This window comes from Acomys minous (assembly GCF_964271855.1).
Source record: "Acomys minous genome assembly, chromosome: 9".
Taxonomy (NCBI): domain Eukaryota; kingdom Metazoa; phylum Chordata; class Mammalia; order Rodentia; family Muridae; genus Acomys; species Acomys minous.
Window position 1 is genome coordinate 265,325 of NC_140490.1, and position 26,414 is coordinate 291,738.

Consider the following 26,414-nt stretch of genomic DNA (forward strand, 5'->3'; position numbering starts at 1 on the left):
AGAGGTTTTGGTGCACTGGCAGGTAACTGGCTACACTGTCTCCAGGCTCATGACAAAGCCCCCACAGAGGTAGACATGCAGTAGGCATGTGGAGGGAGAGCTGCTCACTTCATAGCAGCCAGAAAGCTGGAATAGACAACGCACATTCCCAGAGACCTACGTCACCCATGTAGGCCTCACGCCATGCCCTGCCTTCACCGTCTGCCAATACTGCCATCATACCAAGAATCCATTAAGTAGTTAGCCCAGTGATGAGGTCCCAGCTGTCAGGGGACTGGATCCACAGCCTTCAGCATATGAGCCTTTCAGAAGCACACTTCATATCTAAACAGTGACGTTCATTAGAATTATATATTCTTCAACAGCACAACTAATATTTTCCTCTCAATGGCCCCCACGCAAGGCTCCATAGAAACCCTGACAAGATGCTTGGGTAAATGCAGTGTGCATTCTCCTGTTACTCCAAAAAGATAAAAACATGGAAATCACCACTGTCGAGTACTTTTACACTGCCCTCCGCTAACCTATTCTGAAGCTTAAACTTAGCGAGTGGGGGATAAAAAGAAACCAAGCAGGACTAGTGAAAGAAGCTGAGGGGACAGAGGAAGAGAAAGCAGTGAACCACTCACTATTAACCTAAACCCCAGCTTTTGTCTCTTTCTACCCTTCCTACATTGGGCGTTTTACTTTGTCCTGTCTTTTAACAGAAACACAGGCAACTGGTAAAGCTAGTAATAATAAAGCGTTAGGCCGGGCAGCCTTATCTATTCTACCTACTTGACAGATGGTCACTGGGGCACTAAGTGCTAGGGTTACAGCACAAGACTGGAGCTCCCTAATACAGAAACACGACAAACCAAGTTAAAAATTACAAATAAACTTTTCCTTCATAAGTTATCTCATGTACTTGCTATGACAAAAAGCTGACATAGCCTTGACTCAAAAAAGCTCAAAAGCCTTCCAAGAGCAACTGAGGGTTCCATGAAAAAGAAATCCCACCTGTTGACAGTTCAAAACTTTCCCATGGCTACAGAGTTGGGATTCACCCAGGACAGTCTCCACCATGGAATATGCCAACTCCTTGAAAGACATTGTGTGATGTATCTTCCACTGGTTCCCTTGCTCTAGTTCCGTCTTCAAAGACTCACTAAGTTGAAGGAGTAAGTAAATATACTGTTTCTCATTCTAAAAAAGCAGTTTCAAGCAAAGGAGGGAGGACACAAAAATGTACCTTATGGTGTCAGATTGGAGTCAGAAAGAGGAGCATGTTTATATATGAACACACACACACAAACATAGACAAATACAGGTATTATGCAGCATGTGTGTATATGTATGTATGTGTGCATGTACGTATGGGAGCATGCATGCCTGCATATGTGTACAGCATTGTGTGCATGGTGTGTATGGACATGCATGTGTGCATACATGTGTGCATGTGCATGCGTGTGTTTGTGTGTGTGCATGCATGTGTGTTTCCTAGGAGAAACTGAAAGGATCTGTAGTAGCAATGAGCTGTATGAACATCTAAACCCCAGTCTCTGGATATTATTCTCCAAGGGCCAAGGCTCCTTGGAACACAACAGACCTCAGGGACAGAGTGGGTGAAACACCAGATGAGCCTGAAAACACCTTGGAGCGCCACAGTGGAAGAAGCACACGGCAACGGCTGGGGCCCGGGGCCAACCCCAAGTCAGCTGACAGCCAAAGCTGAAGCAGTCTGAAAAGTCGGAGAGGGCTTGGGGGGAAAGGGAGCACATTTTAGATTGCAACCACGAAATAAAGTAAATATTAATTAATTCAGCTTTCAAATAAATGACTGAATAAGGACATATGTGGAGGAGATGAAACAGCCCCTCCTCACAGAATTCCAATCAGTGAACACAAAAGGAGGGGAAATCACCATTAGGCAAACATTTCAGTAATCAGAAACTGTCCCTGGAACATCCACTGACAGACACTAAATTCAGTGAGAGAAAGATGAGGAGAAACACAAAAACTCATCTGGGAAGTTCTTCCCTAGACATTTATCTATTACAAAGGGAAAACAGGAAGTTTACAGCAAAGTTAGGCAGCTGCCACCTTACTGAAGGTCAAGGTAAGACATTACATCACTATGGCCCCTGACTCACCGCCAACATATTATGTCCATGGACTTAGTGAGAAATCATGCCACTGCCAGTGTGAGACCTCATCACCAAAAGCCACGGTAGAGCCAGCTAAAGAATATTCAGAGCTACTGGAGAGGGGGGAGCTGAAAACCAACAGATCTCGACATCCAGGACTGAGCTACAGCAAAAGCAGAAGACACAAAGGAAAAGGGTGGAATCCATGCATGTGGCATCTGTAGCTTCGGGACTAGGGTGGACTGCTCTTGTCTCCAGGTTTGGAATTACTCAGCAGGTATAAACCCTGGTAACACTGAAGGAAGCCACAGTGAAGGGTGCACACAAAGCCTTTCTACTGTTTTTATTTACTCAGGACTTAAATTATTTCAAAACAGAAAGAAAAAAGAGAGAGACTTGCTATCCAAAGAGATCTGAATCTGGGTGCATATTTTAAAATGGTAAAAACAGTGAGATTGCATACATCTATTTTTATTTAAAAAATAAATATTATAAGCAGCAACCCTTAGTGCTTTCTTAAAGTATGTCATAATTTCATCCTCCTTTTGTATGTGATGTGCGCATGCGTGCACATGTTCACATGCGTGCTGCAGGTGTGCGCGGGCCACAGTGCACAGAGTGAAGGTCAGGTGTGGGGCCTTCCATCTGCTCTGAGACAGGCTTTCTTGTTCACAGCTTCATACACCTTGAGGCTCCCCAGCTCTTTGGAAGAGCTGCCCTGCCAGGCCTGGCTTCTGGAGTCCTCAGGATTAACCCACAGAGCCATCGCCCACCAATCTTGTAATTAAAATGAAAAAAGATCTGTACTAAGGGGCTAGGGGAGTGCAGGATGGACATAACAAAGAATTCTCTAAAGGAAAAAAGCACACATGCGAGTGTGTGTACTTGTGTATGCAATGAGAAACAATGGAAGTCACTCATCTGCTATATGTTAGTTATTAATGTTAACCATTAAGCCCCTCCAATTCTAGGACACTACTGCATGCCTAGGTCTGGATACTGCAGTGACATGGTCCCTGGGTTCACCAAGTACATACAGAGAAAGAGACAAAAACCAGCTGAGCAAATACAAAATAAACCACGCCGGAGGCTTTGATAGAAAACCTAAGGGACAAGGGACAGGACAGCACAGCTCATACGCCTGATAGGCTGGAAGCTCTGGCCATGTGACCAGACTTGACTCAATTTCCTGAAAGGGCCCTTGGGGCTGCAGTGAAGAAAGCAGGAGCCATTGGTGGCCAGGAGACGCCAGCCAAGAGCAGGCACTGACTGACCCTTTATGAGTCCCGAGTCTTCAGCAATGAATACATTAAAGCTTATTTAAGAGGTAATGACTGTTGTAAGAAGTTAAGAATATGTCAGTTTAGCACAGCTGTACCACTGCTGTGCTGCGATCTCCTACTGTAACTTTCCCCCCCTAACAGCAGCATATGAGGACATGACAAAACAGAATACAATCTCATTTTCAAATGGGGCGAGGTGGCTTTACATGAAATACACTCCAAAAGCTTCTAAATTCTAACAGCTCTAGGTTGGGATCAGAGCTCACGGGGGGGGGGGGGGGGGGGGGGGGGGAAGTTACCCCTAAGCCTTCAAGTCTTAGTTCTCTGCTGAGTTATTTGCTGCAAGGCATCCAGCAGCGACTAATGCTAAGTGGGAGGGCAAGGCCAGCAGGCGACAGGGACATCCTGCTGAGAGCCCATGTTCTCACACAGCACCAAGATCTTTCAGAGACAACAGCATGCAGGATACAGTACGGTCCAATTTCCCCGATATTTATAAATAAGCAGCACACCTGTTGTTTATGTATTTGATCAGCAGTTATACTTGTTGAGTCTTGTTTATTTATTTATTTAGAAACATCTTCTGTATCCCAGGCTGACATCACTGCACATTTTAAAAAAAAAACAAATCTTAAAAATAAAAAGGAACTCATTATGTAGCCAAAGATGACTTTGAAACTCATCTTCCCGTCTCCAATCCTCAAGCGCTATGACCACGCCTGGTTTTATGTGGTGCCAGAGATCTGACCTAGGGCTTCATGCACCCTAGGCAAACCCTCTCCCAACCCAACTACAGGGCCGGCTTGTTCTGACTTTAGAGGGCAAGAAACCATTTTAAAGGTAAAGCAGAGACCAACGTCAACATCTGCTCATACACTCACAACTATCTCTTCGAAGGTTCCTAAAAAGAGGCATCCGTAAGTTCTAGCCAAAGTACATTAACAGTTCCGTGCTCACAGAAGAACCCTGCTGCTGGCGTGCTGCACGGTCCAGGTGATGATGCATCTTGCGTTTGCTTAAGCTTTGCCAGTGCCTTTGTACAGCGCTACAAACCGTGTTTCTTGGAGTGAAATACTTGAAATCTTGAGTTATACTCTCCCAGCAGAACTACGTATACTTGAAATCTTGAGATACGGTCAGGAAACAAATCAGCTTCTCCACACCTGGGAGGCAGTTCGAGTCACAGGCAGTACAGCAGACAAAGACGACCATGCCCGCCGTTCCTGCCTCACCGGTCCTCTGACCCACATGAGGCACCAAGGCCCACCAACCAGACTCTGGTCCAGCAACATCTTCCTACACTTAATTTCCCCACTCACAACCTCGGCAGAGGGAGCAGAGGGAACAACGTGTGAAGAGTGTTAAGTATCTTCATTATCAATCAATTGGTCAAGTTCCGCTTCATCTCTGCAGGAGCCAGGACTCACTGAAACTACACTCTCCTGCCAGCCTCAGCCTGGGTTCCAAACCACTTCAGACATTACTGACCTCTTCCTCTCTTGGGTTAGGAGGACAACTGGACAGCAAAGTGCCTGGGAAAACGGCAGGATTCGATGCACAGTGCCTGTAGCTGTACCCTCTTGCCATGCTCGGGCCAGCAGAGACCTGGAGTCCAGAATCTGCCCTAGTCTCCCGCCTCCTCTACGTGCCTTTGGATGGAATGGGATCGTCTGGTACCAAGTGAGCCCATGAGTTTACTTCATCCCATGAGGGCTAGATTCTTGGGCCACTCGTTTGCCTTCCAGTGTCATTACATAGGAATGTCAAACAAAACACTTCTGGCCCATTAGGTACAAACTAAAAGTAATAACAAGCCACACCACTGTCTTTCCAAGCTTTCCATGTCCCACAAGGAAAAACCAAATACCATCCCCAAAGTAACTCAGAAGTCAGTTTTACAGGCTTGCTAAACTCATACATTTTCCCTTTCAGGTCCCACTACAAAGGCAAAATGAAATGGAAAGCAATGTTGCTGTTACATTTACTGTTGCTTTTGCTATTTTGAAAATTATATTAGTGTGTGCCTATTCCGATGAGTTACACTTAAAGCAACTTTGGTGTTATTTGTTGTGTATTTTAAGAAAGTACAAGTGGAGGACAAAGCTTGTTTTGGAAAGAGCAGGTATAAAAAAATATTCCTTCCAGGCTCAGTGGCGCATGCCTATAACCCAAGCACTCAGGGAAGCAGAGGAAAGCAACTCTCTGTGAGTTCAAGGCCAGCCTGGTTTACAAGTCAAGTCCAGGACAGCCAAGGCTACACAGAGAAACCCTGTCTTGAAAAAAAAAAAAAACTTAAAAAAAAAATAACTCCAAATCTCACAGATATTCATGAAAGAAAACATCAGCTCCATAAAATTACAAACCTTCTCACTCAAATGAGGAGCTCAGCTCTGAACCAGGCACATTGCAGGAGTGGGGTACAATTGGCCGTAACCAGCACATTCCTCGTCTGAGGGACAAAAGACAAACCGTTAATTTCTGATGACAGTCAATTTTTAAGAGCAATGAAATACCTTACACCAAGAACGCACCTCAAATACCAGAATCAGGTCTCTTCCTTTAGTAAAGTCAGTTTGTGCCAAGTTTTTCAGGAAAGGAATGAGATTTTTACCTGTGAGCACACTTCACGTGGGAGTGGAATGTGAGGCTCCTATCAGGGTTTCTGGCTCCAGCTTTTTTATTATTGTCTCACTGAGTACTGGAATCATATACTTAGAAAATTAGCTTTAGAAATATTTTTGTGACCGGGCAGAACAGCCACCACCAAAATGAAAAGACGGGGGAGGGGCGAACCGAAGCATAAATGCCGGCTTCCTTAGACCCGCACCAGACCGTGCAGTGACACCTTGGAACCCCCAGTCCTAAGCAGGAGGACATCTCCATCAAATCCCTCTCCTCAGAGCTCAGGGAAGCCCTTGGAAAAGGCGGGGAGAGAGTCTAGGAGTCAGAAGGGATAGAAGGCAACAAGAAATCAAGGTCCTCTCAATCAGTCAAAGCTCGTATGAGCTCACGGAGACTGAAGCAGATGCACAGGACATACTCAGGTCTGCATGGGTCCTGCATGTATACGCCAGGGCTTCCAGGTCCTGTGTATACGCCATGGCTTCCAGGTCCTGTGTATACGCCATGGCTTCCAGTTCAGTGCTTTTATGGGATTCCTACACGTGCAAAGAAGTGGGTCTCAGACTCTTGGGCTCTTTTTCTACCATTTGTTTTGCCCAATTAGGATGTGCTAGTTTTTGCTTTATCTTACTACTTTTTTATTTAAGCTTGTTTGTTTTCTAATGAGAAGGGGAGTGGGTCTAGGTAGGAGGGGAGGCAGGGAGAACTGGGAAGAGTGGAGGAAAAGAAAGCCACAATCAGCATATATTATGTGAGGAAAAAAATCTATTCAATAAAAGGGAAAAAAATTAAAAGAGCCCATGCGTGTGTGTGCGCGCGCACGTGCGTGTGTGCGTGTGTATGTATGTGTGCGTGTGTGTGTGCGCGCGCGTGCGTGTGTATGTGTATGTGTGTGTGTGAGTGCGTGCATGTGTATGTGTGTGCGCGTGTGTGTGTGTGCGCGCACGTGTGTATGTGTGTGTGCGTGTGTGTGACTCTATGATTTAAAAACAAGCCAAGTGAACTAAAATAAAGACGTACCCGAAGAAGAGAGAAAAGGGAAACGTAAACAATGATAAAAGGAATGACAAACAGGACTCTAGCTCAATAATGGCTCACACATAAAACTACTGGAAATTCTACTCAGAAAATACGCAACTGCAGACAAAGCACCTATCAATCAACTTCTATGTAGCTTCGTAATCAGTCTAGGACAAACTGTGAGGCCATGATATCCACAGAGCACCAGTGTTTTAAATCCCACTCATGGGTGCAGCAGCCCTGGGGTCCCTCCCTTGCCTGCCCTGCACTTCCTTCCCTTCCTGGCTTCCTTCTCCATGCGCAGCCATAGCAAACCAAGAAAAGTGTTAGGTGTGGGACGCCATCTGTCAGGGTTAGGCCAGGGCGTGGTGCTGCCTTAGATAATGAAAGATCCTACGGCTTTCCCAGACGCTCCAGCCCCACCCAGCTGCCCTGCCAACAGTGCAGCCTCCCTTCTGCACCCAGCTGCCCTGCCAACAGTGCAGCCTCCCTTCTGCACCCAGCTGCCCTGCCAACAGTGCAGCCTCCCTTCTGCACCCAGCTGCCCTGCCAACAGTGCAGCCTCCCTTCTGCACCCAGCTGCCCTGCCAACAGTGCAGCCTCGCTTCTGCACCCAGCTGCCCTGCCAACAGTGCAGCCTCGCTTCTGCACCCAGCTGCCCTGCCAACAGTGCAGCCTCCCTTCTGCACGCAGCTGCCCTGCCAACAGTGCAGCCTCGCTTCTGCACCCAGCTGCCCTGCCAACAGTGCAGCCTCCCTTCTGCACCCAGCTGCCCTGCCAACAGTGCAGCCTCGCTTCTGCACCCAGCTGCCCTGCCAACAGTGCAGCCTCCCTTCTGAGAATCCCTCCAGCTCCACCCCCACCCCCGCCCTGTTTTCCCCACAACTTCCCTCATCAACTTCGCCAGTGGCAGAAGTGAAAGGTGGGAAGCAGAAGGCACCTGAGGAAACAAGAATGCCAGTGACAAAGGAGAGATACCTGCTTCCCTGTGAGCTCAGCGGAGGCCAGCCAAGTGAATGAGCAGGCATTATGTGACTGACAGTGACCTGAATCTATATGGTCCTTCAGTAAAACCACAAACCAGTTACAGTCAGAAACAGAAGGCATGCAAGGATTAGCTTGACAGGGCAAACCTTTAATATCTAAATACTCCACTGTCACTCACCTATCCCTACAAGTAGAGCCCGACTTTAAAGTGTGCCAAAGAGGATGTTTTACAAAGATTCCAATTCCGAACTTCATGAACTCAAACTGAGCAAATCCCTGTTACATAATGTTTCTGGTTGGCAGCTATCACTCAAGTCTTTACTGCAGAGGCATTACAGAAAACGAAAAATGACAGATACGTGTCAGCTTGGGAGGACAAGGGACGCATGGAACCATGATCTCCTTTTTGGCGTAAGCAGCTGGCCAGTGTGATGTCTTACGGTGTGGTGCTCACCCTCCGCACTGTGTGAGTGCATAGTAAGGGCTCCTCCAGCGGGTGCCTGTAACAAAGCTAGCCCCCTAAGGCATCAAGGAAGCTGGCTTCATGGAGCCTGTCCTCCCCCACCACAGGCAGAAATGCCAGCCAGCCAGGAGTCCAGAGCCCATGTGCTTGCCCTTTTTCAAGCTAGGCAAAAGAGATTCCGAGCCCCCAGCAGAGGGAAGATTTCAGAAGTTTTCTGTAAAGATCAGCCTGGATCAGCTCCCCAGGGCAACACAGGCAAACCCTTAGCAGTGCAGGACCTGAAATTCCAACCATCAGTGCAACCCCTCAGACTGGACCACACTCCAAAAATTTTGCCTTTCAAATGATGACTGATAGATAAAGCTGGAAGCCCGTTTTTCTGCATAGACACTGTGCTGCTAAATACCTTCAGAGAAAGGCTCCATGGACAAGGCCCCTCCCCACCCTCCTCCCTCACTTATGAACAAGCACAGTGCCTGCACAGGGGTCAACCCTAAGACAATCTGGTCGGCAGTATACCCAGGTGACAAGGAACCCGGGTCAGGATGGCTGTCTTGCGGGATCCACCCTGGGAACAGAAAAGGAGCAGAGGACCCACTAAATTTAGGAAGCTTTGCTTTCTTTACTCCCTTTAATCCAGACACTGTGATTATATGTCACATGGCTCAGAAAGTTTTGTCTTTCCTGATGTTTATTCCAATGATTATGGAAGAAATTTCTCAAAGAAATTTCCAGAGAGAAAAATCATCTTACTATGCACAGTTACAGCCTCTCCCTTCTAAGAAAGAAAATTAAATTGCAGGATTCTTAGGTTAACTCTAAGACATAAAACACTTTCTGAGAAACATTATGAAACACATTTCCAATGCCTGTGACTTCTTCCAATGCAGTGGATTAATGAAAAAAACATAGGGAGAACAAGTTGCCAGCATCAAACAAACTGATGCTTTTTGTATACATAAGACTCCTAAAAGGTCCAAAAGGTAAACCAACAAGCTCTACCTACTAAAAGGACCGCTGTCAGCAAAGCAGAGGAGAAAAGGAAGTAGTGGGGGGAAGGAGGAAGGTGAGAGGGTAGGAGGGGGTGAGGAGGAGGGGGGAGGAGGGAGGAGGGGGAGGAGGGAGGAGGGGGGAGGGGGAAGGATGGGGAGGAGGCGGGAGAGGAAGAGAAAGGGAGAATGAAGGGAGAAGGGGAGGAGGAGAGGAAGAAAGGAGGAGAAAGAGGGGGAGTGGAGGAATGAGAAAAAGATACATTAGATGAAGAGTGAGGCCACTGGCCTGAACAGACATAAATCTGTGCTTTATTCATTAATTAAAGCCCTTGGCACTCCATAAATTACACTAATAAATTACATCAGAGGATGAAACAATTACCAAGGTCAGGAGGCTGAAGTAGTCAATTATTGTTTTTATTCTTATTTCAACAAAGGCATTTCTTCTAAATGAGCAGCACTGGAGAGTGACAGATCGCAGATGACAGCTCCAGCTTGCCTTCCTGATCCCAGCGCTCCTAGGTTGAAACCATGATTTGATCTCATTTTCACTGGCCCAGAGCGTTGCAAGGAGCTGCAGTTTCAAAGAGTAAAATATAATTAGCTAACAGGGATGCTTCAGAATTACCCTTGCCACGGCTGAGTAGGCTGGCATGTTTATTTTGCTGCCACACTGTCTGAATCCGGACACTCTGACATGACAAAAGACACCCTTGGCCTCAACAAGCCACCAACCCCGCTGAGGGACACTGAAAAACCTGGCTGTGCAGATGCATGTGAAATCTCTGGCCGGAGAACACACGAGTCCAATCACTCATCTAAGGGGCTGAGGCGCTCTTAGTATGCGGCTTGTACTTTCTAACTTTACAGAACAAATGCTTCAGAGGAACTTGGAGAGAGTTTGCCTTGATCCCTGTGTCCCACTCTTTTAGCTTTATACAATCATCTGGTGATCACTGATACACAAATAAAGGCTATTTTCAAAGTGATAACAGTCACCACATGCAGCTGATACATTTGTAAAAGAAAGTCAAATGTCACCTCTTGGAGAAATGTCCCTTTAGAGATATCTGCAGTAATACATTTACTCATCAGAAACACCCACCCAAATCCTGAGGCTACCATTCTTGAAGTGCGATGACTTCCTGGTCACCCTCTTTATTAACAGTGTGTGTCCATCATAAGCCAGAAACAGGAGCTACTAGGCAAAAGCCAGAGAGTCACCATTAAGACGGCTGCTTATTGTAATCCAGCTGAGACCAAATGAACAGTTTCATTAAGCCACTCCATAAAACCATGGCTCACAGGTCATGCGGACTGCAGCTGAGAAGCCGCGAGGGTCACTGTGTTTCCCCATTAGGATGCAGGGATTCGGTTGCAGACACCACTGAGAACAAGGTCCTGAATTCACAGCACTTTACACGACTGGCCAGTGCACAAGAAAGTCATTTAAATCAGCACATTTCCCCCTCGTTCCCTATAAACCACACGAATCACCTGAATTTTAGACATTTCATTATTTACTGTGGCCCATACAAAAGAAAGAAAGAAAGAAAGAAAGAAAGAAAGAAAGAAAGAAAGAAAGGAAGGAAGGAAGAAAGAAAGAAAGAAAAAAGGAGTGGGAATGGAAAAAGGAGATGAATATTCATTGTGAGGATTCCACAAAGTGAAGGCTGAGTGGGAGGCTAGTGAGATGGGGAGGGGGGCACGGATAAAAGATCGACATACTCTCTCCAGCAAAAAGAAACAGAACTTAATGATAATAGCTCTGGTTCCTTCTGATAATAATGAACATGTAAACTCAGGAAGCCAGAGTACCCCAGCTGTCTCGCTTCAAAGCTACGGACGAGCCGCTCTCAACATGGTGTAATGGGGTACAGTTGGCCGACAGCAGCGTGTGTGTAGACACACACCAGAACTGGCTAGCCGCAAACATCATCTACACATAGCAAGCAGAAAGTTCTCCAGGCAGCAAATAGGAAGAGCAGAGGAGCAGAGTGCTAAGCCCAGCCGCACACAAAGCCAGCTGTGATAAGCATGGGGGGTGGGGGGGAGGAATAATGGAAAACATGATTCTCTCTGAATTAAGGAGCCAGGGCAACTAATTTTAAGAAAAACTAAAGCTCAGTCACTGTCAAAATATAGCTGGGTTTCTTAGTATTTCTGGGAAGTTTTTTAACACTACATACCAAGGAAGTCCAAAGCTGCTGTCATAATGCTGCATCTATGCACTTCAATGTCTTGTCTTCGTTAAACTTCAGAAGAAAAAAATTGAAATCTGTGACTACCTCAACTAAGGGACACTCACCTGTCACTGAGCACCCCCGTGTCGTCCACTGAACTTTACAACCTGCTTCACCTCAAAAGTCAGATGGAATACGTTTAGAAGCCCGACAAAGTGTGAGTAAGCAAATACCTACTTTAGGGACATAATGCATTTTTAAAAAACCAGAACAAGACACCAAGGAGCCGTACCGACATCCAGGACAGTGTTTCTTTACTCTCTCTGCCTGTTCTTGCCAGGTTTGGGGACACAGAGCAGCTGAGGGGACACTGTAGAGGCACTGAGGCATGATCACCAGACATCCTTGCTGTGGGAGGAGGGGAAGTGGAGGGAAGGCAGGGGGCAGGGGGGAACCCACGGGAGGGGACACCTAAGCTACACCCTAGGGAAAGTGGGATGGCACAGTCAGGCAGAAGGGACTGTGTGCAGAGGCACAAGGGATGAAAACAGGAGGAGAGAGTTCTAGGTACATTTCTGGAGGGAAAGCCCTCAAGGCAGGGATAGGTGTCCTAAGCATGCCTGTTCAGTGCACACACAGAATTTCCTGTCCTGGAACAGACTTTTCTTCTGCCACCAGGGACTTACTCTGAGGCCACACTACATACACGCTGCTCTTTCTGAAATCCGCTCCATCTGCTGGGATCTCTTCTCATATGTCCTGCGAGGACAGGGACCTTAGCAATGACAGGACAATTCTGTCCTTCCTCACCCTCCGAAAAGGGAGAGTTTATGTTAAATGGCTGATTAACTCAGACCTACTTTGATGAAGGAAAGATATATTTGATTTATTTTAAAAATTTAGATGAATCAATTTATCTTTAAAAAGGTTAGTTGGCTAATATTTTTTAAAGGCGTGCATATGCTATGTGTAAAGGGAAATATATAAAATGTTTGTAGAGGAAGCATTACTAGATAGTGAGTTGCAAAAATAATAAAATTAGCCTTGTCCTTCAAAGAAATTCCTTACACACTTTTGCTATACAAATCTTTAGGGTAAATGGTCTGCCTTAAAAACTGTTCCCATTTGCAATTTTTTTTCAGTAACACAAAGCAAAAATGGTTCTTATTAGTATCCTTAAGTTGCAAGAATCCAGGACATATAGCTTAAAAGTTAATTAAAGCTTGGAGAAACCGCGGGTTAAAAATAAATTCTTAGGCAAAACTAAAAGGGGATAATTCAGTGACTTACTTATGGCAAGATGGGAGTGGTCAAGTGAATAACAGGGCCCAATTAGGTCAGAGATGCACTAACTCAGAGCTTTAGGGCCTACAATAAAGCCCTTCCTCCCCTGGGGGAGTTAGCACTCTATTGTCTACAGCATCCTTTGACCCCTGCCCTGGGCCTAGAGGAGGAGCTGGAGGGAAGTGTACACAGTAGAGTCAGCTCCAGCAGGGCTCCCAGAAACCTCCACCAGCACTACCCCACGCCCCACATCCTACTGAGCCAGGAGGAAGTCTTCCGCACTGCAAATTATAACCACAGTTTTACCTGCTTCTGACCTTGAATGAAAACTATTCCTGGGAGTGCCACAGGCTCGATGCAGTCTTGCGGGCCACGGAAAATTGTGACACAAATTTCCAGAAGCGGAGACTCTCCCTTAAACTCTTGAACATCAACATCCTTTGGTGGCTGTATATACACTCAGTGTCCCGGATTCCTGTTTAGTTTGTCCGGTGGGAAAGACAACACCTCCTCTACAACTGCCCTGCCTGAGCTCATGGCAGGAGCATGGTGGGAAGGGCCTATGGCTGGGTCCTGCCTGCCTCTCACATCCTGTGGGGCAGTTTATGCTCTGCTATCCCAGATGGGATCTGCAAGCAAAAACTCAAAGCATGAGCGCTGATAGTCTGGTCAGGCGGTGGAGGGGGATAAGAATAACCAAAGTGATGTAGATGTGATTTTTTTTTTCTCTCAAATCTGGGGAGGGGGTTGGGGGAGGGAATGACTTGTGATGTCTTTTACTATTTTAAACAGTATTTCAGGGGCAGACACCTGGTGTTAGACAGCAATTCAACTGAAGGGCACTCCAGTGTGTTTCACCCCTGGTAGTTTACTGGGTTACCACAATATTGTTGACTGAATCACATCCCTGTAGCATTCCCCTGCCTCAGCGTTCTACTACACAACATCTGTATTTGCTCCCTAGAATTTTACCAGTTGGTATTTTAGGATGTCTCTTTGCTAGGAATGTTTTTGAGAAACCCAGGGTCATGGGTACCTCACCAAGCATGTTACTGAAGTCACAGGAACATTGTGCCCACAACCCCATAAAGCTTTCCCAGGGTCTAAGTCAAGTTCATCAAAGTGGTAAGGCTGCCTCTGGTCCTGGCTAACACTTAGTATAAGCTGGCCTGAGTGCCTCGGGTGAACTGAACGAGCTCCATTACTGGGCCAAGTTGTAATAAGGAGACAGAAGTTGTGAGTCTTTCCCCCTAATCAATAGCAGGAAGACCAAGAGGCAGGAAAGGGAACCCCACAGACAGCAACAGTGGCACACAGGCAAACGCCAGTCTTTACTGAGGAGAAACGTGTCACTGAAGCTCCCTCCTCAAGCAATCAGCCTAATAAAAATGCTAGCATAAACAGCCCCCCAACAGCAAAGGGAACCAGAAAGGATTTCAAGGTTTTGTGCCACCTCCATAAGGTTAGAGAGGTGACACATGGCAGATCACCCCCCCACCCCCACCCACTCCCGCCACCCTCGGCAAGCTAGAGACATCTGCAGTCACCCTGTGTCAGTGGTTCTCAACCTAAGGATTGCTACCCCTTTGGGGATCGAATAACCCTTTCACAGGGGTCATCTAAGACCATCAGAAAACACACACACACACACACACACACACACACACATATTACATATTACAATTCATAGCTGTAGCAAAATTATAGCCATAAAGTAACAGCAAAATAATTTTATGGTGGGGGGGCAACACAATCTGATGACTGGATTCAAGGTCAGGGAGTTAGGAAGGTTGAGAACACTGCTTTAGGGCACCACGGAATGTTTTCCTTGAGCCATCAATTCCACTAGAATACACGCAGGTGAAGAAGAGAAGAGTAGAAATCCCGTGTTTCCTGTTTTAAAGGCACACTGGGAACAAAGCAAACTTTTTTTTTTAACTGAAGAAACTGATCTAAGTTGGAAACATAAGAAACGTCTTTTACTGCCGGTCACTTCCTTAAAGGAACAGTGTCGTGAGTTGAGTGCTTGATGACAACAAGCCGCTGGGCAGGTTAGACCTGCTGGGCCTCCCTCCTGAAGGCAGGAGGGATCAGGCCTGGACGAAGCAACCATCCTGTGGAGAGTTACTTGTCTCCAGAGAAAAAGGTTCAAATCCTGACTGCTCCTCCTCAGAAGAGATTTCAAACACAGCTTCTCACAGCAACAGGAGTCACCTTTTCAATTCAAAAGGGAGTGAGTGCTGTACCCTAAAGGCCGGGCAGAAATGGAGAGAGGGTTGCCCGGCTGGCCAGGGCTCGCAAGCAACAGCTGGGACTCCTACAAACACCACTAAAACAGAATTCTCAGTAGTCGCTCACCAGAGGGGCTGGTCTGGAGCGAGAGGCCCTATGCATACTCCTGCTGGTGTGGCTGGCAAAAGACGGTGGGGTGGGACTCTTCAGGAGAAGGAAGCGCCTGCTTTGAACCACAGTAATATTCCATAGGACAGCAGTCAGCTGCTTCTTACAATGACTACTAGAAAGAACACTGGGCCTCCTAAGACAAGGAAAGGGGAACAGTGGTCTCTGATGTCATCCCACTTCCTCCCACCCCAGTAGACACTCACAGGGTCACCATGACCTGGGCCTGCTGGAATGCCAGGCCAGAGGGGTACAGGAAAAGAAGAGTGTGGGAAGGGAAAATGTCATCAGAGCCCTGACTGCCTGGCCAGTGGGGTCGAATCCCAAAACACTCATCTCCTGTAGCTCATGTTTCTAAACAACCCCCTGTGGGACGAAATGACCACTCACGGCACTGCTAAGGGGCTGCTACGCGCACTGAGAGTGACTCTCCCTCAACAGGGAAGGGAAGAAAAGCAGGGTCCTGAGGGTTACCAAACTCAGCTACTCACATCCTTGCACAAGGGCTTCCTGCACTCAGCAGACTCGGCTAAAGCATTGTTACTGGAGCTTCCCAGGCCAGAGCTCTGCCTTTCCAGGGGTTTCCAGGCTTCCAGTCCTCCAGCCCCCTTAGGTTTCCAAATACACTGAGTCTCTCATACCTCAGGCTCGCTCTGTGTGCTTCATGAGCCATGCTCTCACCCCAATAACCCACTCACCCCACCTACAGGTCCTTCCACCTCAGCTGAAGTGGAGCCACAGAACTCAGTGGCTCCCTCACACAGAAACGGGCTTTGTCCCCTGTCTACCCTCATACTTGGCAGCACCTAACTAGGTTTAATTTGCTCAAAGTCCTTTTCTGCGAATAGACCACGAGGGCCAAGGGGACAGGGACAAGGGTCATTCACCAGCGCCCTAACAAAAGAGCCTACTGATACCACGCCTGCCACACGTTCCAATTCCATCTCCTTCCCCAAGCTGAGTTCCCAACACTCCTGTGGCTTCCGTACTACAGTCCAGGAAAAACCAGCCTCCCTTCAAACTGCTCAAAGGCTGTAAAAGGCTGCCTAGAAAAATGCTTCCAACACCCCCAGTAACATGTTCTATCTCCTTTGCGGAACGAAAAGAATCAAACTTTCGAGCCATTCGCACTGGCCTCTCAGACAGGCTCTGCCACCAAGGGGAAGCCTAAACGAGTCACCAAGCTGGGACCTTACTGCCCAAATAAATGCAATCTTGGGACAGTAACATAGAACACATTACAGGACCCGGCGCACCATGTCCCTATGGGTGCTACAACTCTGCATCATATATAAATTCAGCACCTGGGACCCAGCACTCCTGAGCTCCACCTGAAACTACTATAGCCAAACCATTGAAAGAGCATCACTGTCAAAAATTGAGGGTCTACAGTGCTCAATTTTGAGATGTTTATTGGATTATTATTATTATTATTATCATCATCATCATCATCATCATCATCATTAGGCTTCTTTTCAAGCAGGGTTTCTCTGTGTAGCCTTGGCTGTCCTGGACTCACTTTGTAGACAAGGCTGGCCTTGAGCTCACAGAGATCCACCTGCCTCTGCCTCCCAAAGTGCTAGGATTTGGGATTACAGAGGTACACCGCACCCAGTTTACTGGATCATATTTTAATTGAATCTACTCTTGTAGAACACAAGTAATTTTACATGTGGTCCCAAATGTTATTACTGTTTTTTAAACTTTAACACTACAAAACTGTAAATGCTAGAAACTTAATAACACAGGATTTGCAAGTTTCACGTAACCCCCCCCCCCCCGTTTGTTTGTTTTTTAATTAGAAGTAAAAAGTGTTTGGATAAACCTCAGAGATTACATTTATCTTGCCTACCTACTACAAGAAGCTCTGTGTTTTGTGTTGTCTCTGGTTTGTTTGGTTGGTTTGGTTTTTTCCTTTCCATGGGACATGTCCAATTTCGAGCTGGCGCTAGAGGCTTCCACGTCCATTCGGCACCAGAAGGGGTTTGTTACATTGCTGCCGTCACGTCTGTCTTCTCTGTAGAAAACAAGCTGGCCCCCTCCACACCACACAGCAGCGCTGATGCCTCTTGCCTTTGTGTCGCTGTGGGCACAGAACAGTTCTCCACGGCATGCGCATGTGCAAGGCCTGAAGCGTTTTCCTAACTGTTCTACATCCTTACTTCCAGGAGGCAGACAGGGACAGCTCATGTCCACACTGCCACTTGCCCCTCAACCACACCGTTAAGACATTTCCTCTGCTTGGAGCCCACAGCCACCCGCAGGACGCTGGCAGGGAGTGCCTCCCCTTCTCCAGCCTTGGCTCATTCTACTAGTTCTCATCAGGTGACCTTTAAAAGACTGAAAATTCTCTGCCATGCATTTAGATGCCCTGGGTGAAAGCTGCTTACGTGGAAGTCCTCAGTTCAAACCGGTGAGCTGTCAGCTGCTGGCCCTCAGCACAGCTCAGAAGATGGCACCCAGGAGGATGGAGATTATGCAAGGGACCTCACAGACAACTTACATGCAGTAACGCCACTACACAGAAGCTTTTGTTAGCTAAGACTCTGAAACCCTCCACTACTTAATGTTTAGAATAACTCATCCGAAATACTGTAATTATACTAATTAAAGTAATCAATAACCTAACGGAAAGAAAAGCAACTTAACAAAAGATCCATGAATTTACTTCATATCGGAGTTGTCAGATCTGGTGTCTGAGCTAAGTGCAAATGCGGTCAGTGTACGGCTGATGTGTACCGAGCCTCCCAGAGCGCAGCGGTCGGTGTACGGCTGATGTGTACCAAGCCTCCCAGAGCGCAGCAGCACCCAACATCCAGCCCCTCATCTGCTCCCAATCCTTTGATTGGGCAGAGGACGGCGGAAAGAGCCTTCATGCCATCCTGGGCGATGGCAACTGGCAGCTCAGTGGGCCCAAGGAGCTGTGGTGGTCTCACCTATCACAGTGTCCACCATGCAGTGACCATGACAGATGGGGTCTGGCTCCTCTCCCTTCCTCTTTCGTAAATCTCTCATACACCAGCACCACTCTCCCCAGAGAAGTGGTCAAACTTCTTGACATGGCAGCCCTCCTCTAAGGGAACACTGTGGTGTCAAACTGTGCTTCCCTAAAATTCACGTTGAAGTGCTGACTCCTAGGATGTAACTGTATTTGGAGATGGGCCTTGAAAGAGGTAATTAAAGTTAAATGTGGTAGTAAGAGAAGGCCCCATCCAGAGGCAGGTGGGCAAGGTGAAGAGGCCAAGGAACATGGTTACATGTTAGCCAAGGACAGAAACCTTGGGAGACACTCTCCTCACACCCTGGTCCTGAGCTTCCTGCCTCAGAACTACAAAAAAGCTAAGTTTCTGTCATCATCTTATCTGTAGTGGTTTTTGGCCCCTGTGGAGGGTTAAGGGCAGAGACTACAGCAGCCTCTGGGCTGTAACCTTCTACCACAGTGACCAAGGCAAAGACCCAGCACACCCAGGCAGGGCAGCAGCGTCCTGGCTGACTGACTAGAGCATGAGGTGATGTCAAAGGCCTGTCTGCCTTCTCTGATCTCCATCCAGCCACATGACCAGCTGGGAAACCGGTCCCAGCTCCACTCAGTAAACCTCCTTCTCTGACCGGCTTCAAGCTGATGCGCACTGAAGTCACTAAGTGAAGGCAGGTGCAGCATGGGACAGCATCTTGAAAAGCAGGGGACTGGCCGGCTGGCTTTTCTGGGATCTGAGTGAAAGTCTTGTGTCTGCAGTACTGCTAAAGAAAGGACCTTTCCTCGAGGTAATTCGCCCAGCAAATGTCCCAGGAAACCCTAATTAGACCGAACGTGAAGTGCTATGGTGAAATTCACATTCCATAGCCCAAGAACATGAAGAAGGCTGGGGAGAGATGTGGAAGGGTGTGGAGGGGCAAGGAAGGGCAGGAGCAACATGGGGAGAGGCCAGGGCTCCTCTGGGGAGCTGGCTATGATAGTTAACAGACTGTTTTTCTACCAAAAACTGAGAAGGTAAATGAAGCAGCTGCCTGCTGTGGCTGAATTCTGTTACACCATTACTAATTAGAGTGGAAGCAGAAAGTGTGTAGTAATGATTTCTTATTCTAAAAAAAAAAAAGATTTAAAAAAAAAACATGAGCTGAAAAGGCAAGGAAGCCAAGTAGAGTGCAGCATCTGAGTGAGAAGCCTCATGTGGACGCCTGGAAAGAAAACCTCAGCCAAGACATCACCCTGGGGCTGAAATGCCCCCGACGCGTGTGTATTGGATTGCCATCCAAGACGCTTGTATGCCACGGTATTTCCAGCCGTAGTTAACTTGCATTGATGGCCACAGCCCTTCAACGCCACCACGGCGCTTGCAGTGCAGCTCGGAGCCGCGGGTAAAACCACAACAGATGAGCTGCTTTCCCTGTGAGGAAGAACTCTGTGCAGGTAGGTGACAAGATGGCTGTTCGGTAGGTAACTCATGGAAAAAAAGCAAATATTGAAATTAAAATAGCTGGTGTCAGCAAAGCAGTTCCCCGAGGAGAGGAACCCATGAGTACCTGTTGTGTCCCCAAAATATGTGCCCAGCACCCCACAACAGGTGAAGGCACAGGTCCCTCCCTGTCTGTAAGGGTCCACCAAGGAAAGACAATACAGTTTCAATGAATGTTGGTGGATTTCAAGTACCTCTCTGGGTAGACTGGGTTCATGCACGTATCACCTTGTCCTTTCAGCCTTGCTCATGCTTAAAGTAAGTATCTGTCTTTCTGTCTGTCTCTCTCTTGTCCCTTTGGAAAACTGCTTTGACTACTAATTGACAGATCTCCAAATATTTTTTGGCTGTAAGACCAGAATGGGTACTAACAAGGGGGAAAAAAAAAAGATGTGTCAATGAGAAACTCAACAGTGGACGCCCTGAAGAGGGCTGTTCTCTCAGCAGCTTTCCGCAGATCATTCCATCTGAAAGGGGTCCCACCACCATTTACCCCTAGCACCCAACCCCGCTACCACCCCTCATGCACACCCACTCACTCTGAAAGTCTGCTTTCTTTTTCCTGCCTGCGTGCTTGCCATCTCTGCCCCTCAGAGTGAACATGAGGTGGGCAGAGAAAGTGCCTGTCTGCGATAGGGGCCCAGGCTTAGGGCCAGGCCTTAGCCAGGAGGAGCGTAGTCAGTGAACAAACCGACTCATGATATAAGGCAAGGGATGCGTCTGGGTCCCGGTGACAAACAGCAGAGTCTGGAGAGCCAGATCACAGCTTGCTGGCTCACAGTCCATTCATTTCTCTTTGCCTGGGGTCCTTCCTCCACCACCATCGTGCCCTCTTGCTCTGGTCACCGCCCTTCCTATTCCAACCCTGCAGTAAGTCTCAAATTCTCCCAACTGCGGCCAGGCCCATTTCCACTCCCATCTCATTATGCAAGGAGCTCTCCCAAGATAGCAGTATCCTCTGAATAGGCCACCTCTTCTCATGCTAGGGGAGGGCAGGGGGTCTCCTAAGCGGCAGCCGTTTACTCTTCCTGACTATGCTGGGAGCTCTGCATTGAGGACCAAGTCTCTCTTGAGCATCCGAGTTCCAAGAGGTGACATCTAACAATACGTGGGGAATAAATAATGAGCTTCACCTCAGTGACACCTGGGCACAACAGGGATGTCACAGGAGAATCCCACCTGCCTCACTTCCTAGCCGCCTTCGCAGGGTCTGTAAGGTAGACAACCGATATTTACTGAACGAATAAATTTTCTGGCTTGCCTGGTGTGACTCCGCCCCTTCTCTCCCACTTGAGGAAACACACCACAATGTGTACGGGTGAGAATGTGGCGGCGTTATTAAAGGGACATCAATGAGCCGTTTCGAAGACCCATCCTTTACCGCCTGTCATAAATCATTAGCCACACACCTCAAGGCTCATCACTACACACGAGGGGGCTGAAAGAGTGGTTAGGACAAAACTAAGACACAGAGGCATGTTCCGTGTTTTGCCATTTTGTTTTCCAGAAGATGAAGATGACGACGATAAGTTCAGTAAGAACTTGTAAGTTAATCATTTAATCTTCATTTTCCTTTTATGAAACACCCCAGGAGATCCCTTTAATTAGACCATGGACATTAGTGATTCCTTTTCATGGATATTTTTCTCCTGTGCCAATGAGCCCACGTGTTGCTGTTATGTTCATTTAAAAGACAAGCCACAATCCCACTTCGGGGAGGTCACGACCCCTACACAACCGTCCCAGGGTGACAGTATCAGTCGCCCTGAAATGAAGTGAACGTCGTGTTTTATTTTCTCTCGCTCTCATCTATGTTTTGTCTTTTGGATAAGTATGTATGGTAAAGTCACTGGACCTGAATCAATCTGGTCTTATTTTGTTTGTACAAAGCATCTTGAAATAACGATTGCATGAGGAAACACACCCCAAATGAAAAGTCCTAATAAAGTCTTCAGTTTTGGCATGTTAAAGAAACAAATCTAAAAGAGCCAGATTGGCAACCCCACAGCCACACAGACAGCCACACACACCAAACAAGGCTAAAGTTAGTAAAGGAAAACATAGCAACCTCACGCCAGTAACATCATAACCCATAATAGCCCGCAGAATGAGGCTCCCAGCCACAGACAGACTAGCCGCAGCCATCCGCATCACCCCACTTGCTGAGCAGAAGCAAAGACTCTGTTTACTTTCAAACATCCAAAGATCTTATGGTCTACAAAATATAATGTTTGACATCTTTGGGCTCAAAAAAAGAGTGGAAAATTAAGGAAAAATAAAGTAAACATACAATAATGCATACTGTAAGCTTCCTTCTTGCAGTCAAGCCACGTCCAAAGAGCCTAACACAGAGAGCACATGGAAAAGAGTCACTTTTAAAAAATAATAAATAAGGCCCCTGATACAGTCAAGCAATCGAGTCCTTTGTCTTGTCTGGCAGAACAGCTGCCAACCCAAGGGACAAGCAGGCACCTGTGCCCTGTGCTTCATGCCCAGGTGCAGTGGGCGATAAGCCTTGACTGCAAGGGGTTCTTAAACCTCTTTCTTGTGCCAAGCACCCTTTAGCAGTCTGGTGAAGCCTACTGCATCCTGCACAGGAAAACAAACAAAACAGTTTCCAATGCATAAGATAAAATCCAATGGATTACCAATGAAATCAGTTACTTGGTTATCAAAATCGCTTTCCACCGGAAAATGATCACAAGTACTTCTAAGACCCTGTTCAAGTGCTAGAGGTGGAAGGCAGGGTCGTGCATGTGATGGGCAGTGGCTTTACCACTCAGCTATAATCTCAGCCCACACACGCACTATTTATATATCTGAGTGGGGTCTCATACAGCATAAGCTGGCCTTGAACTTACGTCATTCTGTAATGACCGTCAACTCCCTAGGACTTCACCTGTGTGCCACTACGCCTTGTGTACACCTGTTCTTCTGCATGGGGATATAGTTTGTGACGCATCAAATCAAAAGTAAAGCCTTGCAAAAGCATTACCCACTCAACTGTGAGGTGAGGGAAAACAAGAGTGAGTTAGCAATTCATTCCCCACCCCACCCCAAAACCATGATGTGCGTTAGTCAGTGAGAGAGAAGCATGCTTCACAATGAATTCAGAAGGGGGCTCTGAGGCCCACCCAGGGGGCAACCCAAAAGTTAGCAAGCCTACGTCCTTACAGGAGCCCTGGGTTCTTTGTGAAGGGCTAAATAATAAACTTCTTAAGCACCTTCCACTCCTAAGCCCCGTTACCAGATTATCCTCTTTTTGCTATTTGTTTCTATTTGCTAAACTTCAAATCATGATTTTTTTTCTATAATTTTAATTACAACTCATTTACTTTGGGGAATACAAGGAGTACATCTGTGCCATGGTACAAGTATGATGAGGGTCAGAGGACAAATTGCCAGTAGATCCTGAGTCAAACTCAGTTTGCCAGGCTTGATGGCAAGTGTGTAGATCTACTGAACCATCTCACCAGCCCCATCCTTGCCAAAAACTTGGATCGGCAAATTTTACCAAATTTGCCCAATCTTATACATAAAACACCTGTTTATTCAAATCTGTATAATATTACAACTTTTTAAAGCCTGTTTTGTGCCTAACTACCTGATAGAAGGCAATCATATCACTGGTCTTGTGTGCACTGTGTGTGGACCCATGTGTACGTGGCTAAATGTGCCAATATGCCTACAGAAGCCAGGAGGTCCGCCTAAGGTGTTTTCCTCTGTCGTGCTCCACTTTAATTTTTGAAGACAGGATCTCTCACTGAATTTGAAGCTGGCCATTTGGGCTCAACTAGCCATCCTGGGAGCCCCTGGGACCCACAAATCTCTGCCTCCCCGGTGCTTTGGTTACAGATGCGGCCACGCACCTTTTACACGTATGTTCCGTGCTTGTGCAGCAAGCACTTACTCACTGAACCATCTCCCCAGCCCAACATTGCTTGGTCTTCCGCTGTCATGGCACTGAATGTGTGCCCACGTGGATTCCCGCATGGTCACTTTAAGATCCACAAGATGACCAAATGTCAAGCTATTTAGAATTTGCTCCCTATGTATGTTCCACATTTAGAGAGTGACCACAACAACAGAGGACACCCCAGAAAAGCATCCTGGGGACTATTTTGATAACGCTACAGGAACATAGAGGAAGGAACTAAATCTAATTCACAGAGTCAGGGGGTCAGAGAACAAGACTTTAATCAGGGCCCCACTACACTGAATGGCTCTTAAATCCCAAGTGACTTCGCCAAGCTTAAAATTCTCAGCTAAGAACAGCAAATAAGCCAGTCATTTGTCCACTTCAGTTAAGCAGTGGACACAACAAAGACTTGTGGCTATGACCCAGAAACTAGTTAGAACTATCAAATAACTTAAATTCCACTAATTGAATAGAATGTGATGACTCTACTAAAATCCTATGTAGCAATCTCTCATATTATGGAACCTATGACAAGAAGCACAGTATTTGCATGTAGGTGTAGGCCTGAGTCAACTTTTCAGTTTGCTCTCCAAACTTCCTAGTAACATTTTACCATGTGACTCAGAACACAGCAAAAAGGACAATCACAACAGCAGTTAAAATAAAATCACTGTACAAGTAAACAAGAAATTCTACCACTGTCAAATGCTGTGGGCATCTTTAGCCTCACAAATAATTTCAACAATAAAATTTCCTAGACAGTCTCTGTTCACCAATATTTATGTTCCAAAGGACCAGGCATGCAAAGTGATGGGCAGTTTTCATTTAAATGCACTTGTTGTTTTAAAAGGGCAATCTCTCAAGTCCAGTGGGCAGAACACTGTGAGGCTTTGTGAAAATCTAAATAGTTCACTATTCTACATGCACTCTTCAGTGTGCTCAATGTCGCAAAAGTCAGAAGTCAGAAAGAGAGAGCGAAGGGGAAGGCAGCTACAGCCCAGGCATACACACACCAGACCACCTGCCTTAAAGCTGGCAAGAAGAAACAGACACCTTCAACTGCAGTCCCCCACTGTTAACCAACTTCTGTTGACAAAGGGACAATCCCTGAAATCATTACTTACTCGTGTTCCTTTCTACTCATGCCTTGGTCTACACTAAAATGGAAGTGTGCTGGACGATACCCAATGCCCAAACAATCAAACAGTGTTGGTACGTAGTAGGCGCACAGATAACTAACTGCTCGGTCTGCCTCAGACTATTAGGTAAGAAGCCACTAAGCCCTGGCTGATCCAGGAAAAGCATTACTAAAGGACGGAGCAGGTGCTGCAGGCAATGCATTTACATAGGCACTAAATTACAACAGCCCGGGGTATAAATTCTTTTCCTGGCTTTAGGGTGCCCTACACGTTTAGCTATGAACACACGACCTCTCCAGGCTTATTCTACGCTGCTCTGCAACATCTCAGCAGATTGCCTCAAAAGGAAATAATGAAATGGCTCTGGCGTGAGTTAAATCTTCTGTGTCAAATTCACAGTGTTAAGCATGCTCTGAAGCCAGCCACATAAACAAAACCAAACTCCACAAAATTAGGCTGGGCTGAAGTTACATAAGACAGACTAAACTGTGGCTTTCCCCCTGCCATCCCTCCCTCTTCCCAGCGAACTCTAACATCTGTCTCTTAAGTGCACGCAATTCCCATGCAGGTGCGGAAGGCGCTCATCTGCTGAGCCTCCAAACAAGCATTGATATTCCAGTATCATCCCCACTTAAACTGCCAGCAACAAACTGAGGAAGACTAGGAAACTTCAGACGACCTTAAGTCTTTTTAAAAACTGTTTCTCAGTCGGCACTTACTTCAAGGTAGTTAATCCAAACACATTTCTCAAAGTTGCCAGAGTCTCCGCTTCGGGAGGCTTCCTCGCGTGCCTCTAAGCCCACCCATCAGCACGCGTGACGGTCTGAATACAGTTCTTTCACCAGAAGACAAAAGCGCGGGTTCCCTGGAGCTGCACATCCAAAGGGAAAACAATCCTTTCCCAAGCAGCACTAAACCCAAGTTGCTCCTGCTCCGAGTTTCCTGGACTTTCCGCCTCAACCCTCCCCCCCCCCACCCCCCACCCCCCGCTTCCCACACCCTTTTCATTGCCCACTTTACCCTGCTTTAATCCTGCGAAGCCTCCCTCCTGGTTTACTAAGGGTAAACAATAGACATGTCACCAGGAAACTCAGGAAGTAGATGAAGTCTCTAATTGCAGCCGTTTAACGATTGTAGATAATTACTATCTTCAAAATGTGGTTTTCAGCAGCGGAGTGGGAGCCGAGGCGGACAGGCTGGCGAGCTCCCCGCCACCCGGAGGACATCGGCAAGGCCGGGGCCCGAGGGGTGCGGGGGCCGCTAAGGTGCGGAGACCCGGGGGATCCGGGAACCGTCGGTGAGGGAACCCGGGGAAGCCAGGACCCGGTCCAGGCCCTCGCCCAGGGTCACTCCGGGCGTTAAGAAGCCGAGGCCAGCCGGGCCGCCGGGTCAAAGACCGGAACAATGCGCAGCCCCCGCGGAGTGAGCTCAGGGGCCCGGGCTCCGCGCTCCGGGTCCTCGGGAAGGAGAGGTCCCCAGCGGCCGCCGGCTCCCGGCTGCACCGAGCGACCCCGCGCGGTGACCGAGCGCCCTCCACGT

At 47.3% G+C, this 26,414-nt stretch overlaps 1 protein-coding gene across 3 annotated transcripts in view; it reads right to left on the reverse strand.

The window, feature by feature from the left end:
• Positions 1–26,414, reverse strand: part of PELI2 (pellino E3 ubiquitin protein ligase family member 2) — a 371,889-nt gene that overhangs the window by 116,566 nt on the left and 228,909 nt on the right. The window lies entirely within an intron of this gene.